Genomic DNA, 17,890 nt, shown 5'->3' with positions numbered 1-17,890 from the left:
TCTCAGTCAGAATCAGTTTTTTAACAAATTTGAAATAATTACTATGAAATATTATATTACACAAGTGTCATTGCTAGCAACGGAAAATATCATGTCGGCCGTTTTTATGTGTGATTTCAGAACCTAAATAGAGGTAAGGCTAGGCCTAGCCTAGCAGCGCTGGATAGGCTAATGTTTTCGGCGCCTATGATATTTCTTCTCACGACCTGTCGCAAAATCAAACATGAAAATTCATCCGCATTTATTTTTTGTGTGGAACACAAAAAATCAAAATTCAGTCTTATTTTACATTTTTTTCATTCTTAGGAATGTCTAAATTCAGTTAAACTAGCAATTCCGTATTATATTTATAAATCTTTATAACATTATACAAAAATTAGATTTTTAAAAAAAATTGAAATTTTGCCGGGAATGGGGCTTTAAGTATAAGTAAATGAAAGAAATGATATAAAAGAAGGATACAAACCATTTAGTTGATTCACTGGCATAACAGGCTTTACAGTCTGTACACTGAAGTCTATGCAAGACAAGACCTTTTTATACCTTGTTTTGCGAAACCCACCGCCCACCAATATTGATGAATCCAAATAAAAATAAAACTTCATTTTGGCCAATTAGCGCACCGCTGCCACGAAAAATATGGAAATTTCAGAAAAAAGTAAGCTTTTCTTTTATTTTAATTATGCCCATCACTGTCTTGAAATAGCCAAAAATAAAAATGTATTTCTTCCTAGTTATATAAATTTAAAGCATTTATTATTTTTTATTTATTACTGACGACCTTTAAAAAATAAGTGCGCAAAACAATATATAAAAAAATGTTTCGCCTTTTGCAGTGTTTCAGCTACTGTACATAGCTGCTGTCATCAGAATGTTTTTTTTTTTTTTTTTTCTGATCTTACTGAATAGAAGGTGTTGGATGTTAATCATTTATTACAGTGTGTTAGACAACTGTCATCAATTCTCATACTGTGGATAATATAATTGGCATATCATTTCTCATATTGATATGTTTTTCCTGACATTTTCTCATCATTTTCTTAAATACAAAAATTATAGTTGTTAAATTATATCAATTATGCTTGCAAATGATTCTCAAAAATGTAATTACATTACAAGGATATTACATTTTTTTTGTATTTAATTATGTACAGTACATGTATATTTATCGTACCAAACACATACTGTATTAACTACCCGTTTTAACATATTTCAAAGTAGTAAAGATACATGAAGACATCAAAAGAATAACATCAATAATCAAGATCTTTAAAAAAAAAAAACAGGGAATAAAAAAGATAACCAATAACAATATTGTTAAAAAGAATGTTGTGAAATATAACATTTTTAAGTAGAATATTTTGATGTCTGTTTAAGGAAATTTTTATTTTATTAAGTAGGTTATTAAAAAATCTTAGGAATAATATAGTGTGGGTTTGCCTTGGCAAATAATCTAAGTAGTATTATCTGGTTATTATAAGTTTGGCTACTTGCATTTCAAAGAGTCTATTATCAACGATTAATTTAGCTCCAGATAAATATTGAGAATCATATCCTTTCAGATGTTTCTAATTCAATATTACTAAATCGAAATCTTAACACTTTACAAAAATAACATAATATGCTTTACAAAAAATAATGCTAAAGCAATAGAAAATTACATGGAATATAACAGATTGCTAAAACATATTTTATAATGTATGCATGTCCACCTCTTGTATAGATGCTCACGGCACCATCATCCACAACAATTTTTTTAATGCAGCTAGAATAGATAGAGCGGTGTTATCAATAGATTTATATGAATTAAGAATTGAGTGAGGAATGAGGATCTATAAAATGATGGGCTTTGCAATGGTACTTACTCTAGATACCTCACTCATCTTTGAGCTTGAAAATTTTTTTAGATTAACTATATTACATTATGAATCACTCAAAGATGAATTTATTCCATAAATGAAGCTGGATTTTAGTGTCATGTTTAAAGACCCAGTGATCAATCAAGGATAATAATACTACTAGTGTTGCAAGCAAATTTTCCTAATCTTTTTCAATGTTATTCCTTCATTATGCAAACCCGTCGGCTGCCGATAATGTTTATTTCATGTTAATTTTGGGATTACCTGCCAAACATAAATAAAAAATATCCTGCCTACCACCGCTATAATATGTTGATGATATTAAAGGCCTATTATTTTTCCTTAAAATTAAATAATTATTAAGGCATTTATCTGTCCAATTACTGAACTGTTTATATCACCACATCAGATTTTTTATATGACAAGGTGAAGTGACTTAAGTGCGCCCTAAATTTACATTTACTTTGAGCACTTCGATATTAACAACACTAAGTATATTTTGAAATTACATAATGAGTAAAAACATTTTCTGATCGTTCATGAGTGCAAATTAAAGTGAGTACACCCTCTATAGTTATTGTTTAAATCATCATGTGATTTAAGTTAGGCTTAACCTGTATCAAATCAACAGTTTTTTTAGACCTTTGATAATTAATTGTTGTCAAGTGAAAAGTTTATCTGGACTTTTGTGATAATAAACATTTATAGTCATGTCAAAAGTTTAACTGGACCTCCCTGAACATGAACATTTATGGTCAGTCAAAATTTTATCTTGGCCTCTCTTTGTGAAAATTTAGTATCAAACCATATGTCTATTTGTTTGACCATTCTGTTCTTGAAACTAAGGGTTGTAGAAATCCCTTTATGAAATTGTTGGTTTTAGGACTATTACCTGATGAATTGTGTCTTCATTATGTCTTTGACAAGCTGTAATTTTATGTACAGTATTTATACTTTAGTTGTTTTATCATGTAGTTCTATTGGAGATATTTTCATAGTTTAATTTTAGTGTTTGTTTCATTTATGGAAGATACAGTCTTGTCGAAGAGTACCTCCTCAGTGAACAAGTATCATATGTAAAAGACAAAAAAAAAAAAGAATTGGTGATAATTGTAAGCTTTTGGTACACCATGTGGTACACCATCTGGCATATGCTACAAATCTCAATGGATTGGTTCCGAAAAGAAAATTTTGGATTGTAATGTCACAAAGTTTTGATTAGTATACTATAACTTTCTTCACTGAAAGAATGATGAAGAGCTATAAGGATGGTCTTATAAAGCTGAAAAGAAAAAAAAATATTACTGAATTGTAAAACTATCCCTGAATGAACCTGTGCTCCTTGTGGCCAGGTGCCTTAAGCTTGGTTTCCATACAATCGCTACACGCTATCGACCACAGCTTTTGCTGATGCTGATTGATCCGTCAAATCGAGAGCCTTACTGACTGTGTCGGCGACTGCTGCGCAGTACAGCGATGGCACTGGAAACACTGTTGCAACTGTGTAGTGATTTTAATGAAACCAGGCTTTAGCTTGATAGTTCATGCAATATCTCGTATAATGAGATACTGCAGTGCTAGTGCACTATTTGTTAATAATAATTTATTATCTTTCCAAGAATTTATGAGAAAATCAATCTTTAGCTTTTTAAAGCGATTTTCTACTTGTGTAAACCCTTTAGTTCGTTCTGTAATTGAATTTTTTGGAAGTTCTAGGCTCTCAAAAAGATGGAACGAACTTCTTTATGTTAATCCATAATTTCTATGGATCTTGTGGGGTTTATTTTCCCCTTATATTTATATTATTATCAGTTAAGTTGATGATGTTTAACTATGGATGTAAAGTCTGAAATAAAGAGAAAATGAAAATGAATGAATACTGTCTTTGAAATTTATGAAAATAATAACAAATTAAATCTAAAATAATTCAACTGTTGCAAAATGTTGTATATGATAAAATAATGGTTTGTATTCATTGTAGTTTTTATGAATATTGATTGGTTACTTTAATTATATGCTTTAATTTGTAAATTATAGCATTTTTTCGTCCATAATATACCACCCTCATTCTAGACAATGACCATCTGTTCACATAAAAAAAAATCCAACTGCAGTTGATGCGATCAGAAAATGTATCAGTCCACTTTCTGCTAGTTTCAGCTTTTAGGCAGTGTCTTTGCAGTGTGAACATGTACTGTGATTGGATTTGATTTATTTGGTGTAAACACCAAGGATAACACATTAAAGTCTGAAGACTACTTATTTAATTTCCATATTGGTGCATGGTGGTGATTCATTCAAGTACGCTGGTAGACAATCCTACTAATTTCCAAAGGGTGTACTGCATTCTTTAACATGCACATAGACCATATTACACACAGGACCGGCTTCTTAAATGTCTTGTCTTAAAAACTATGTACTATTGAAACTTGCGTTTCAGCTTTTTAGCGCAAACACAAGAAGGCTGTCGATGGGAATTTAACCGGGGAATAACCACTGTTCAGCACACGCACAACATTCTGGCAACCCCATTTGGTGGCCTTAGCAGCCACCAGTGGAAGGGTGGATGGATGCATAGCAGAAAAAAAAAATAGCTGAACAAAGGGCGGATGAACTCCTCGGAGCCAATGGCCAACCATGCTTTAGTTTAAGGAGTAGGTTTTAGTTTCATAGGATTACATCAACTTTCTTTGAAATGTCAAACTCAAAGAGCTCAATCACCAAGCGCATTGAGGCTATTTTGGATGATGCTCTTTACAAATCCAACTCTTATTATTATTGGCTACCAACAGTTTAGCCGACTGAGCTAAGCTGCTCTCTTGGAAATGTGCAGTATGATGTGCAAATTCACCTTCCCTTCCTGTCCCTTCATTGATAATATTTTTGGCACTATACATGTCTTCAAAAGTTCAAAACGACAGGATAGTTGATACTATATCAATTCAAATATTATCTGTAAATTTTGTATTACTTCCGCTTTACGTCGGTAGGTAGTCCCAATCATCATTTCTGAAGTAGAATTCACTGCTTCACCTCAAATCATGTTGTATTTGTATAATATACAAATACAGCAAATAAACAAATTTTTAGTATGGCTTTTAAAAATTGGAAATATTTATTTCTATTTGGAGATGATTATTATTACACTGCTCACGATTGAAGAACAAAACAATAAAAACTTAATCTAAATCCAAAAATTCTAAACACTGGTAGCAAAGTTAGCCTCAGTTTGTATGTAGCCCACAAATATACAGTATAGTACACGGATATAGGTAGGAAGAGGTTAGCTGTATGTGTAGTTAAGCTAGTATTAAGACCCATAGAAGTAGAGAAGCTTTGTTTTAAGGCCAACCCAGACATTGTTTTACAACGCAGTCCAACACAATTTAGGTTTGGGATAGTCTTAGGTTGTTGTCAACAGATTTAATATCGGGAACATTCTTAGGTTGTTGTGTCAACAAATGGCGTCGGTCTGTGTTGTAAGACGCTGTCTGAGTTGGCCTTCAGATAAGGAACTCACTGAAAGCCCACGGCTAGGCTATTGTACTATGTGAGGAAAGGGGGTAAGAAAAATCTAAGGCAGTGTACAGCTAATTTAGGTTGGGGTTAGCATACTTTGCTACAATAAGGTAGTTTTTACTTACAATGATGGGAAATGGGCTGTATAGGATCAAATTTACTAATTTACTAGTAAGTTTTGGTTTATTTGGTATTTATTACAAATCATGGACATACAATGTTACTTGTTATTAGTTGTGGAATTAATTCTTCCTGATGATACTGTTTAATTTCATCAGGGTTATTTCTTCATCCAAAGGATTTTTTTTTATCTTCTAGAATAACTGTACTGGAGAAACCCTAAAAAGTTGTCATCAACTGCACTGCCACCTCTTTCGGAAGGTAATGATTAAGCATGATCATTGTTTACATCTTTTTTTTAATGTTCATTTAAAATTCATATTTCAGATTAATTTTATCATTCATTTGTGATATTTATTTAGGCATGTACATAATAAAGACATCAGAAGCAGGTTTTGTTTTGCCTTTCATCCATTCCCCTTATGCTCAAACAATTTTGTTTAATATTAAATTGTCATTAGTATTAAAGGTAAATAAATTTATTTGTTGGATTTCTTTTACATTGCCTACAGCGGGAATATATTCTGTACAATAAAAAATTAAGAGTAATTGTGATTTGGTTTGTACCTTTTTTGTAAGTAACCCCATTTTCTCAAGAGATGTCTGTTGACCTGAATTCCTACTGTACAGTTCTTTCCTGTGGGAGACAGACTTGTACAGCCGTGGACACATGTGATCCTATGAACTGAGAATTTCCTTTCCACTGATTAGTACTAGTAGGCATATGTTCATATTATCATCAACTTATGCTTTTGTCATATAGCAGAAGGGTGTCTTTTTGAAACTTGATCATTTCATTATATGTTGTCCTTCAACTTGCTAGTTGACGGTAATATACTATCAATAGATCTATAAAGCGCTTCTTCGTAGAATGTCAAAAGGTGAATTGAGCAGACTTTCATGGTCCCTTATATGGCAGGTTGCAGATTTCTGTTAAAATACCACAACGTTGCCGAGCCCAGACTCTCACCAGCATTAAAAGCACCGGTCGGGCCTACCTCTGTTGGGCCTGACAATACCTGTCAAAGGCCAAAAGAAACAGACAGGTGGGCTTTGTTGAGGCCTAGTGGTTCCAGATTAACCTCTCTCTGTGAGTGAGAGGTAGCCATAGGAGGAGGTCTGTTTGCTCATTAGGCATGTAGTAGACAACACATAATGCAGTATGCACATAACATACCTAAGATAGAGTATTATCATGATTTTCATTATAAATCAATTTTATGATGACTACGGAAGTAAAGGATGTGGAATTACAAAGCAATAACACCCTCTGTGTTGTTTTTACCTGTCTACGAAAGGTGTTCCATTCTAAAATGTGTTTTGAGAAAGAAAATTAAATTAATATTTCTCTACAAACAAATAAATGTCTTTAATGGAAATAAGTATTTAATAAATGTGAAGTATCCAATTGCTAGCATCTGTTTGCTCCTTGGTCCTATTGGAGAATAATACTTACTTAATGAACAGGCCACCCTGGTTAAAATAATTCAAGTTCACTTTACTACCAAACCGCTGGTAATTTCAGTATGTCGAGTTTGGTGTATAATCTGCAATGAAAATAAAAATAGCAAAAACACAAAACTGCAGACATACTCTGTAGGCGTGAAGGGTCTACAACAACAAAATATCATTGAAAAAATTTATCTGGATCCAATATTAAAATATTGGGTTAATTTGTTCTTTTTAGATGATCCAATTAATATTGCTTTTAAATATTAAGAAAAACGTACTCGCACGATGTTTTGCTGATACAGTACTCTATCAGCATTCTCAAGTGAACTGTGATGTAATTACAGCTTATATAACTAAAGTTGCTGGAGAAAAATTCTTGGTGTAACAGAAGGATTTGAACTGAGGAACTTGAAAGGCAAGCATGCTAATCACTAGTAAAGTGATCATTTTGAAGTTTTCCCTATACTGTATGCAATTAATCATGTAATTAAATTCATCAAACTGGTAAATAGTAATATCCATGTTATCATTACTCTTTTAATTGTAAAAATAATAATAACAGCTGATTAAATTGAATGATGTTCAGGATTTCATATTGAATGTTAGTTTGATCTGTTTCTGTATTGTATTTAATTCAAGTTTATTTAAAACTCCACAAATATTGTGGCTTGTGGGCCAAATTGTATGTAAATTACAAGTTGAAATTGTATTAAAAAAAAAGCAGCAATATAAAATGGACATAAAAATAGCAACATATACAGTAAAAAGAAACAGAAACAGTACAATAAAACACCAAACTGAGAAGGGATAGATGCTAGAAAACAGGCCTAATGACTGACCAGGTAACAATATGTAAATCAATATAAACATTAAGAATTATAATAAGCAATAACCATCTTAAGGTAAACAAAATAAAAATGAAAAGGACAGCAAGTATGGGAAAAGCATTGTAAACAGAATTTTTATTAGGTATTATTATTTTACTATTATTATTATTAATATTATTATTATTATTGCCATAAACATAGTTAAGAAAAGGAAGAAACAAGAGGAGATGAATTAGACGATTTGGAGAGGAAATGCCGTAGGAACACTGATAATGTAAATTCTTTCAATGCAGATACTGTAATTCCTGTAACGTTTCATTTTATATCCATAATAAATAACAATAAATTATTCATGGCCAGAATCCTGTTCGAAACAACATGATAATTTCAACTCTTGTACAAACCTAAATGAATGATATTCGTTCATTATACAATGATAAATCATGTGTACGTGTGTGTGTGTCTGTGTGCGTGCATACGTAATGAGATGCATGTGTATTGCAGCGTGCATATGTTGTCGGGAAGTATTTGGGATGTGGTGTGTTAGTGTTCTAATTTGGTTTCTGCCGTTTTTTGACAGTAAAACAAAATGTAATATTGTTAAAAAATAGTATACTTGATGCGGATTGAATTACTCATAAATTGTGTTTTAAGTATGTTTTTGTGCGTTTAAAAATTTGTATTTTACTTAGTGTTTTTGTTTTTATGTTTGTGCACTAATGTGAACTACCTAAAAATAAGCAAAAAAAAAATGATTGTCAAGGTTTTGGTCTGATTATGGTAAAAGGTCACCGACAAGATGTAAGGCCATTTGGACATGCACTCTTTGCTTCTGCCATATTTTATTTTCTTTGCTAAAGCTCTCATAATGACCAGCATAAAAGTTGTAGTATAACTGATTAACTATTATATATTTTCGTTTTAATTTTAATATTAAAAAGATTTCACTTGTAAAATCTGTTTTGTAAAGTATAGTATTAGTATGTATGAACAATCAAAGCTTCATATTAGTGATCAGTAGAAAGTGTGTTTTTAGTGTGTAGTTTTAACAAAAAAGCCAAATGATATTTTATTTTACAAAAATATAAAAATCATTATTTAATGATATATTAATTTTAATTATAAAATTATATTAATTTCTAAATTCTGCTCTGAACTTGAAATGACATTATATTCTTACTAATTGTTACTGTGAACATAAAGATGTTTTGTCCCCTGGAAAAAGCAACAACTTGGAATTTAAATAGCAAATTTTGAAGTACTTTAAAACTATCAACATGAACTAGGGTCTTTAATGAATGTTTACCTATAATTTATCATGAATAATCACAAAAATTGATAGAATTATTTTAGTCTCAATTTATGATTTTTGCTTCTGGTATAAAAATCAGTGAGACATTTTTTTAAATCGCTAATTTCCTTGCTCAAAATGGATTTATATTGTGGGTTCTGTGTAATTTACAAGGGACAGTACATCTTTATCAAAAATATTAGAGAAATATGTTGTATTTTAAGAAAAATCAAATATTCAAAACTCCAGTTTTAATAGAGAATAGTAGTTAACCTATTTTTTGCAGAAGTAATTAGACAAACTAATGTGTTTATATACTAAATACTAGAAATTAGAAATGCATACTGTAGAATAGAATACAATAATTTAATTTGTTTTCAAAGAAACACACATTGATAAGGTCAAATGTGAAGGAAATATAGATATTGAAGTGGTTTCTTGGGAGTTTTCACATTCTTAACAGTATAAAAATCCACCATGCTTTGATGTGACAGTATCTTGTTCTCTACACTGCCTGATAGTGCAACCAAACTTTGCTAGTTGAGTCATGCAAGGTCATTGACCTGTTTCCACTCTCAGTAGACTGCCCTGAAGCCCCAGTAAGAAAATAGGCTATACTGCTCAACCAAACAACTAAATGAATGATAGGTTAGCGAATAGGGACTGGTGGTTGACAACGGATGTCTCATAAGCTGTTGGCAGTGTAATGGATCTTGCGTTTGCTGAGAGGGTTTGTCAAATGTTTCTAGTCCACATTTGTTGCTGTGATTTCTACACAATGTTCTTCATAATCAGCTGTGTCCAAAACAGCAGCTGTATGATACGGATGACAACCCACCCTAGTCCAGCTCAACTTGGTTTTGCTGCTTCGGAAGGAAGCATTGATGTAGACGTGCGTGATGTTTATCCTCTTTCACACTGTGCCTCAGGGGTGTATTGTACAATACGAATCCACATTGTCCACAGGAAATTCAAACATTACCACTCGAGTTACTTTTTCTATTTATATCACAACTTTTACAACTGTAAGATAATAAAATGATCATTTTCATACGATATTTTAAGAGAAAACCACAAGATATACATGGAAAGAATAAATTGTTCCTATGTGAGAAAAACCTTTTAAAATGAAAAATGAAAAACATTGCAACATGAAAATCATGTAACATGAAAATGCATAAAAAATCTATTTTGCCAGATTCTAAATTATGACATTTCATTATCTAATTTTTTATCATATTTTTGACAGTGCAGAGTTCATAAGAAAATAATTTTCTTTGGTTTGCATCCAACATAAAGTTTGTCACTTATGGCACCTAATAGGATAAAATTAATTATGTAAAATGCAGTATTTCTGTGATTGTCATTATGAGACTTAGGGCGTGGAACTGTTTTAGTCATCATAAATAAAATCTCGGCATTTGTAGAATTTGAACCTGGGACCCTGGGAAGAGATTGCAAGTACCTTAACACGTTAGTGGATGTTAACTATGAATATACAATTATGTGTAAACTGACAGAACTAATACAGGTATTTTTGGAAGGAATGTAAGCTTTTTCTATTTTTGATTTTAAATATTACTGGCGCCTTAGCTGAATCAGTTTTCCTTCTGTTTATCAACCTTCCCAATTTAAATCTTTTGAAGCATTAAAAAAAAAAAAATAAGTAACCCATTGTGTGCGTTCATTAGCTTTGTTTTGGGTGATTGTCAATAAAAAATATTTAAAAAAATTGTGGCAGGGCATGTAGTTTCAAAACCGCACCGATTTCTGTTGCAATTAAATGTGTTAGCCAACAACCAAACACTTTCCTGCTAAATTTGTAGGATTTTTAAAAAGCTAGTTGGATGTTTTCTATATAAGCTAAAATTTTATTAAGGTTTTAGTATTGAAAAAAACTTGGATCAGAATGTTCGTTGCATGCAAAATGTTTATATTCTTGTGACTAATACTAATTTCACTTCCTAAAGCCAGATAATGAGACATAGGTTATTTAGTATCACAGTTGATCACCATCCTGTGCTGGCAAATAGCTTGCTGTTGGATGGGGATAAAATTAAATAGCTACAGTGTGTAGTATTAGGCTAGATTCTTTCATCTCATTAAGGTTGTCACTATTTGATATTTGATATTAAACAAAATCAACACTAGCTTTATGAAATTTATGATTAGTTTGAGAAATATATGATACTTTGCTAAGGTACCTAAATTTATAAATCAGTTAACGTGTGATGCATCATATAAAATATGAAGTTTGCTTCCTATACGATGGGCACCAGTAGATTAACTTCACTTAATTATATAATCTGTGTAGCTCTATTTAAAAATCGAAGATTTAGATGTAGAATTACTGAAAACTAAAGAAAATAACTAGGTGAAATTTCTGAAGTAGAACTTTTATCACAGAAGAAAATATTTTTATATTTATTTAGGGAGAAACTGTTTTTCTTAAATTGCTCATCTTTTATTCCTTTCAGTGATGTAGTATGCCTGTCTAGATTATTCTAAGAAGTTTTTTGACCTGATGTTTGTGATTTTGTAATTGTTATATTTTAAAGTATTTAAAAATTTACTTGCATTGCGTGATGAAATGATGTTTGATATTCATTGAAGTCAAGTTGTTTGTAGACAGCAGTGATAACTTGACATCTGCATATTCCCCAAAGGAAACCAAGTCTCCTTGAATATTTCTTGATGTGAATGATGTCACATTTTGATATTGTTGTGTATCCGGCTATTTGTCTATAGAAGCTGTTGACTTCAGTGTAGTTAATTCATAGGCTACGTAGGTCTTTATTCACTAGTGGATACTAATGGGGTTGAACCTAAATGTAGCAGTCAGCAACGGGGATCATCAAGATGATAGAGGGCTTGGATCAATTTTTCTACTACTAAAAACCCCCGGAATTTTTTACATTCAAAAATATATGAATTAAACATATTTTATGTAGATAATGGTTAAGTATTGTAAAATGCTATTTGTATTAAACATTTTTATAGAAATATTTGCTATTAATTTATGTCTCATTTGTAAATAATACTTACCCAGGCCAGTAGTGTTATGCATTGTAAAATGCTAGGTTTACACTATGTTCCCGGTGACCACAGCAGTCACGTTTCAGGCCACCTTGAACAAAACTGGATGGATGTGAGACAATGTGGGAGGACTGGATGGGCAAACGTGACAGCCCGCGATTGCTATGGATGTCGGCACAGATTTTTAAACTCAAAGAATTTGCCACGGCAGTCGTAGTGTGGATATGAGAAACAAAACATGTTAGTACGTAATAGGCCGTAACAAAACTTGGAGGCGGTCGTTATTGGGACGGGAAGCCTAAATAGCATAAATAGGAAGAGCGCCACAAATAAAAACAAGAAGCAATTTTTTTATACCGTGGGTGCAAACATGCTCCAATGCTACCAGTGTCTGCTGAAAGAATGTGAGAAACTTGAGGGACCCCATCAGAACATGACGGGCTGGGAGGGAACGTATTGGCATCCATGTTAGACCGCAGGCCGAACCGTAGTGTGCCTTTGAGCCTCTGGGACTCAGCAGCCCCTTTCCTACATGGTCAATCAAGGATACCGTGATAGGCTTGAAAAAACTGAGCAAGACCTAACAAAACTTGATTATGGTGAAAAAAAATGGCCAAAATCCCACGGCGCACTATGTTTCGGGCAAACGGGGCTGCCGTGGCCACCGTGAATAAATGTAAGCCTAGCATAAAATGTTGAAAGCCAATTTTTGCATATAAACATCATGCAACAAAATGATTGGTTAAATAGTTTCGTTTTTCTACCGTTGAAGGTAGAAGAACACATTGCGAAATCCTTTTCTGAATCAGTTTCCTTTAATCTTACTATGGTATTGTAATTATAATTGCTTACTGTAACCACACTCAGTTTGAATTGTTTATCAATAAACTGAGTTTATTTTGACATAAAGCCTAATAATTTATTTAAATGCCAAAGAATTTCCCAAACTGGATTTATAAAGTTTTTATCTTTATCTGTCTTATCATCGATAAGCGAAAAGCAAATTATCTACTCAGCTTTCAAATGTTTTCTTTTCTTTATTTAATTCTATGACCTTAAAATTAAATCCTTTCCAAAGAGCAACACAAATTATGCTTTTTTATATCTAAAGTTAGTCATCGAACTCATTTAAAAAAAAAAAAAAAAAACTTGATAGACAAGTTTTCTTTTCTTCCTCTGCAGAAATTTAAATTAATTTTCCAAAACTGTTGACAACACTCCATGTATTTAAAAAGAAATCAAGCCAGGAATCATATTACTTTGATGATGTTTCATCATTGCGTTGATCCTCTTGGAAAGAAGCCATTATTGTGCTCCTGACTGTCCCTTTACCCTGACGCAGAACCATCCCTATCCTATGTACAGATACACATCACGTATGCACTGTGATATAAAGTGGCCAGAGCCTATCCCCATGTCCTTAAGTGAACTCTGGAGTTTGTTCAACTGAAGTTGGTATATTTATAGGAATTTGTAGGTCATATGTATGAAGTATTTGGTAGTGTGCATTGTACCCAAGGAGTTTATATTCTGAAATATGTGTGTATAGTGGATTGGATTTTTTATAATCAGCTTAGTAAAACCTGAATGGTTTTGAACTGCTCAGGGCAGGTAATCAGCCATATGTAGATGTGTTCATTAACACAGGAACAGGGAAAATAATATATGCACCTGTACTGTGATAAGACTTGGTATCCAAAGTGTGAGGTGTGAACGTTTTGAGTTCAAAGGGTTATAGAGAAAGATTTTAAGCTCAATGCAGTGGTTATTCACCTGTCTGCTATCAGAAATAAGATCTGTAACTCCATGATCTACTGTATTCCTAATATTTTTTTTTTTTTTTGTGTAAATTATTGTCATTTTATCTTATGGAATATTAAAAAACAGTGAAAATATCAATTCATAAATGATATTAAATTTGTGTAAACATAGGCTTTAAACAATCTTTTATTTATAATTTTACATTTATAATTTAATTTCTTAATATTTTTCCTAATTATTATATATTACTGTAAGTAATTATAAATGATTTCATTAGTTTAAGTGTAGTTTGTTTTCCTAGTGTTATATTTGGTTGCTGTGTTTATGTTCCTTAGTGTTGTATTTGGTTGTTATGTTTGAGTGTTATTTTTGTTCCTTAGTGTTGTATTTATTTTGTCAATGTTTAAGTATTGTTTGTGTTCCTTAGTGTTGTACCTGGTTGCTGTGTTTAAGTGTTGTTTGTATTCCGTAGTGTTGTACAGTATTTGGTTGCTGCGTTACAGTGTTGTTTGTGTTGCTTAGTGTTGTATCTGGTTGCTGTGTGTAAGTGGTGTTTGTGTTCCTTAGTGTTGTTTTTGGTTGCTGTGTTTGTGTTCCTTAGTGTTGTATTTGCATGCTGTTACATGTGTTTTGTGTTCAGTTTAAGTGTTTGTGTACATTAGTGTTGTATTTGGTTGCTGTGTTACTGTACATGTTCTGTGTGTGTTCTGTTCAATTGTTTGTGTTCCTTATTGTTGTAATTGCTTGCTGTGTTTGTGTTCCGTAGTGTTATGTTTGGTTGCTGTGTTGCAAAAAAAATTCACATAAATACATTATAACATATATTAAGAGAAATAACCAAAAAGGGGAAAATATATGAGGCACTGAAACCTTGAGAACAGTCAAATAACAAAGAAAATGAAACAGGCAAGTCAGCAAACATAGACCATAACGAATGTTGTTTTTATCCCTAAGAGTTCAGTAGTCAAAGAGTGAAGTGAATTGCATACCTTTTAGTAAACCTAGATATAGGCCTACACTATTTATAATCAGGGGCTACATGCATGTGCAAATTATAGACTTAGTGTTTATGTTTCCCAATAAATTATCCTCTTTTTTGGCAGAGTGGTAAATGACAAAGTTGATTTTAAATAATAATTTACAGTAGTTTATTTGAAGTTCATAATTCACCTTGCTAAAAAAAAAAATATAGCTCCTAGCTAATTTATACACAATAATAATTATGATCAGGTAATTTACAAATTAGCTCATTAAAACCCATTTGCCACTTGGCCAAAAAAAATGTGTTATATAATGTTGATTAATTACTTTGCTTCAATTAGAGGAATATAATTAAACATTTTGTGAATGCATGGAATGAACCAAAGTGTGTTTAAAATACAGTATAATTGTCCATTAATGTTGAATGTTTAATTTATTTATGCGGTTAGGCCCAGTGGGGATGGTTTGTTTTCCCAATCTCAACGTTGGGGTTTCTATCCCTCGCTGTGCATTTTAGCATGTGTCCTTGAGCAAGGCACTTTACCTGCATTTCTTCTCTCCACCCAAGTATAAATGGGTACCTGGTGGGGTTGCTTGCTCTTGCGTTGATTACCAGCAGCAACACCCAATGACCCAATGACCAGGGAAAAGAAATGCGCTTTATAACCTCAAGGAAGAGGCGCATATAAATGCCTGTACCATTAGGATTAAAATAAAAAGGAGGAGGACTGTAGATATGTTGAATCAATATTATTTGTTTTAGTTTCATAGGCCTATTAGTTGTTAATATTTCTTGTGTTTTGTATCCCATGGCAAATAGTTCACTGTAGTATGTTTGTTTTTTTTTGTTTAGTTATGTGACAGTAGCATGATTAAGAAACATAAATAAGAATTGGAGTTGAGTTGAATAGCTTAGTGATTAAGATGCTTGCCTTTTAATCCCAGGGTCCTGGATTCAATTCCTGTGACAGCACTGAAAACTTCAATCCCTAGACCTCATAAAGAGACTTAGTTTATAAAGGCATCATCCATCCTGTAATCGGTGAGTTACTTTACGTTGGATGTTACTGAGTTTGTTTTCTCCTGCGCCTTTGATAAATTTTTGAATTGGCGCTATATAAATGTTTATTATTATTATTATTATTATTATTATTATTATGCAAATAATATATAAGAAAAAATACAATTTGTAATACTACAGTATATTGGGATGAATGTCACTGTAATTGGATGCATGCCATTCTAATAGGATGCATGTCGTTGATATGAATGGGTGTGGGATGCATTGTTGTAATGCAATGGGATGTATGTCATGTAGGATGAAATGGGATGCATGTCATTATAATGTAAAAAATGACATACATCATACATGTCATTGCAATGGGATGCATCATGTCATTTTAATGGGATGCTGCTATCATTTTAATGGATGAATATCATTGTAATGGGATGGGCTTAAAATGTCATTACAATGCAATGGGATACATCAGATGCATATCATTGCAGTCATGTTTAAGACTGTCTATATTTGAAATGGAGAAAACTTTATCACTCTTAAAAGGTGTTTTTAATTGTACAGAAATACAGTAGTAGTAAATAATGGTATTAAATATAGGACGCATGTCATTGCTGTGAAGTTCTATTGCTCTGTAACAATCAGTTGATGCATATCATTACAATGGCAAGCAGAGCCCTCAGATTGTATTCTACAATAAAATGCAGGTAATCCTTGTCCTTTTATTATTTTTTGTTGTTATTTAACAATAAGAAATGTCTAATATAATGCCACAATTGTGTGAACGATGAAATAGTTTTGCTGAAGTTGAATAGTTCATTGTAAATAATTCAGGAACATACAGTAAAATCTCGTATAGTGTACAGTACAGTGTGTTGGGAGTCAAATGTTACAGTTTTTGTCACATGAATGAGTTATAGATCAGTATACACGGTAGGTAAGAGCATTTTGATTTGTAGGTTATAGATGTAGGTTATCAGAACTTGCCATCACCCTGCCATTCCCCAAGGAATGCATTTCAACTACTAAGCTATGCAGCGATTTATTATTGGTCTTGTCAGAAAGGGGGCTGGCACATAAATGTGCTCATAGTTCCAAGAAGATCTTAGTAGGGAAGTTTTGTAGTATTAAAGAAGAAAAGGTGTACTCTCTACCACGTTAATGGTTTGTACGAAGTCTGTTGTTTTATATTGTTAACCCTAAAATAGTTTTAAATTTTGACAGAAATTTGATAGAGAGAGAAAGATACAAAAAGATTTTGGTTCTTGCTCTCTGTGTTTCTGAAAATAAACTTGGCATAGTAGTTTTATGATGTTTACATTTTAAAGGCATAGAAACATGTATTAAATTAAAAGAAAAAAAAAAACCCATAATTTATTTGAAGTACTCTGTCCTGTTTATTGTTCTTGGTAGTTTATTTGAGGAGGCATATTTTATTTGGTTAGAAAATAGGTTCTTATGCCACTTATTTTCACTGGAAATGTGGAGCACAACACAAAACTAGAGCAGCAGCATCCACAGAGTGCATACCACCGTCTTTTGTCTGAATACCAAGGAAATGCACTGGTCTTTCATGGATGAGACGGGCGATTCCATTTTCTTTTAGTGCCAAGGCATAATTTTCACGAAAATTTCAGAATTTCCATTATAATCTTTAACCGTTTTATTCCAAAATTTAACCACCTCTTCCTTAGACTCATATCTACCTCAAAAAACAAAAAAAAATCCCTGGGATGTTTATTTGAGGGGGAGTTTATTGCAAATAAGCTACTCAAGGGGGCGTTAAAGTAAATTACAATTCAAGATTACACAGTTTTTCATCTTCAACAAATAAATCTATAATGTAGCTGTCTGGCAAGCTATGTTCATTAAATGGTAAAACAAACAGATGTAGGAATTACCATTTTCATAGTCTTATCAAAGTTTGTGTCCAAATACACTATGAAAGTATTGTGCTTTATTAATTTTGTAATAGATGGTGGTTTATTGATATCTTATTTGTACTGTATATTTATAATTTCTTTAAGTA

General features: G+C 32.2%; 1 protein-coding gene and 1 long non-coding RNA gene across 2 annotated transcripts in view; both read left to right on the top strand.

Moving 5' to 3' along the window:
- LOC117110905 overlaps positions 1-8,765 on the top strand; it is a 37,615-nt gene extending 28,850 nt beyond the window's left edge. The window contains exons 2-3 of the long non-coding RNA XR_004445786.1: positions 5,697-5,759; positions 7,186-8,765. This is a non-coding gene — a long non-coding RNA (uncharacterized LOC117110905). The remainder of the gene's footprint in view (positions 1-5,696; positions 5,760-7,185) is intronic.
- Positions 8,766-15,863: 7,098 nt separating this feature from the next.
- Positions 15,864-17,890, top strand: part of LOC117110936 (nuclear receptor coactivator 3-like) — a 41,998-nt gene continuing 39,971 nt past the window's right edge. Inside the window, exon 1 of the mRNA XM_033253786.1 lies at positions 15,864-15,888. The gene's annotated coding sequence lies outside the window, so the exon portion shown is untranslated. The remainder of the gene's footprint in view (positions 15,889-17,890) is intronic.

Source organism: Anneissia japonica, unplaced genomic scaffold (genome assembly GCF_011630105.1).
Source record: "Anneissia japonica isolate Jap-2015-1 unplaced genomic scaffold, ASM1163010v1 scaffold277_len1293397_cov203, whole genome shotgun sequence".
NCBI classification, from domain to species: Eukaryota; Metazoa; Echinodermata; class Crinoidea; order Comatulida; family Comatulidae; genus Anneissia; species Anneissia japonica.
The sequence above is the reverse complement of the archived record's forward strand: the minus strand, read 5'-3'. Positions and strand labels throughout refer to the sequence as shown.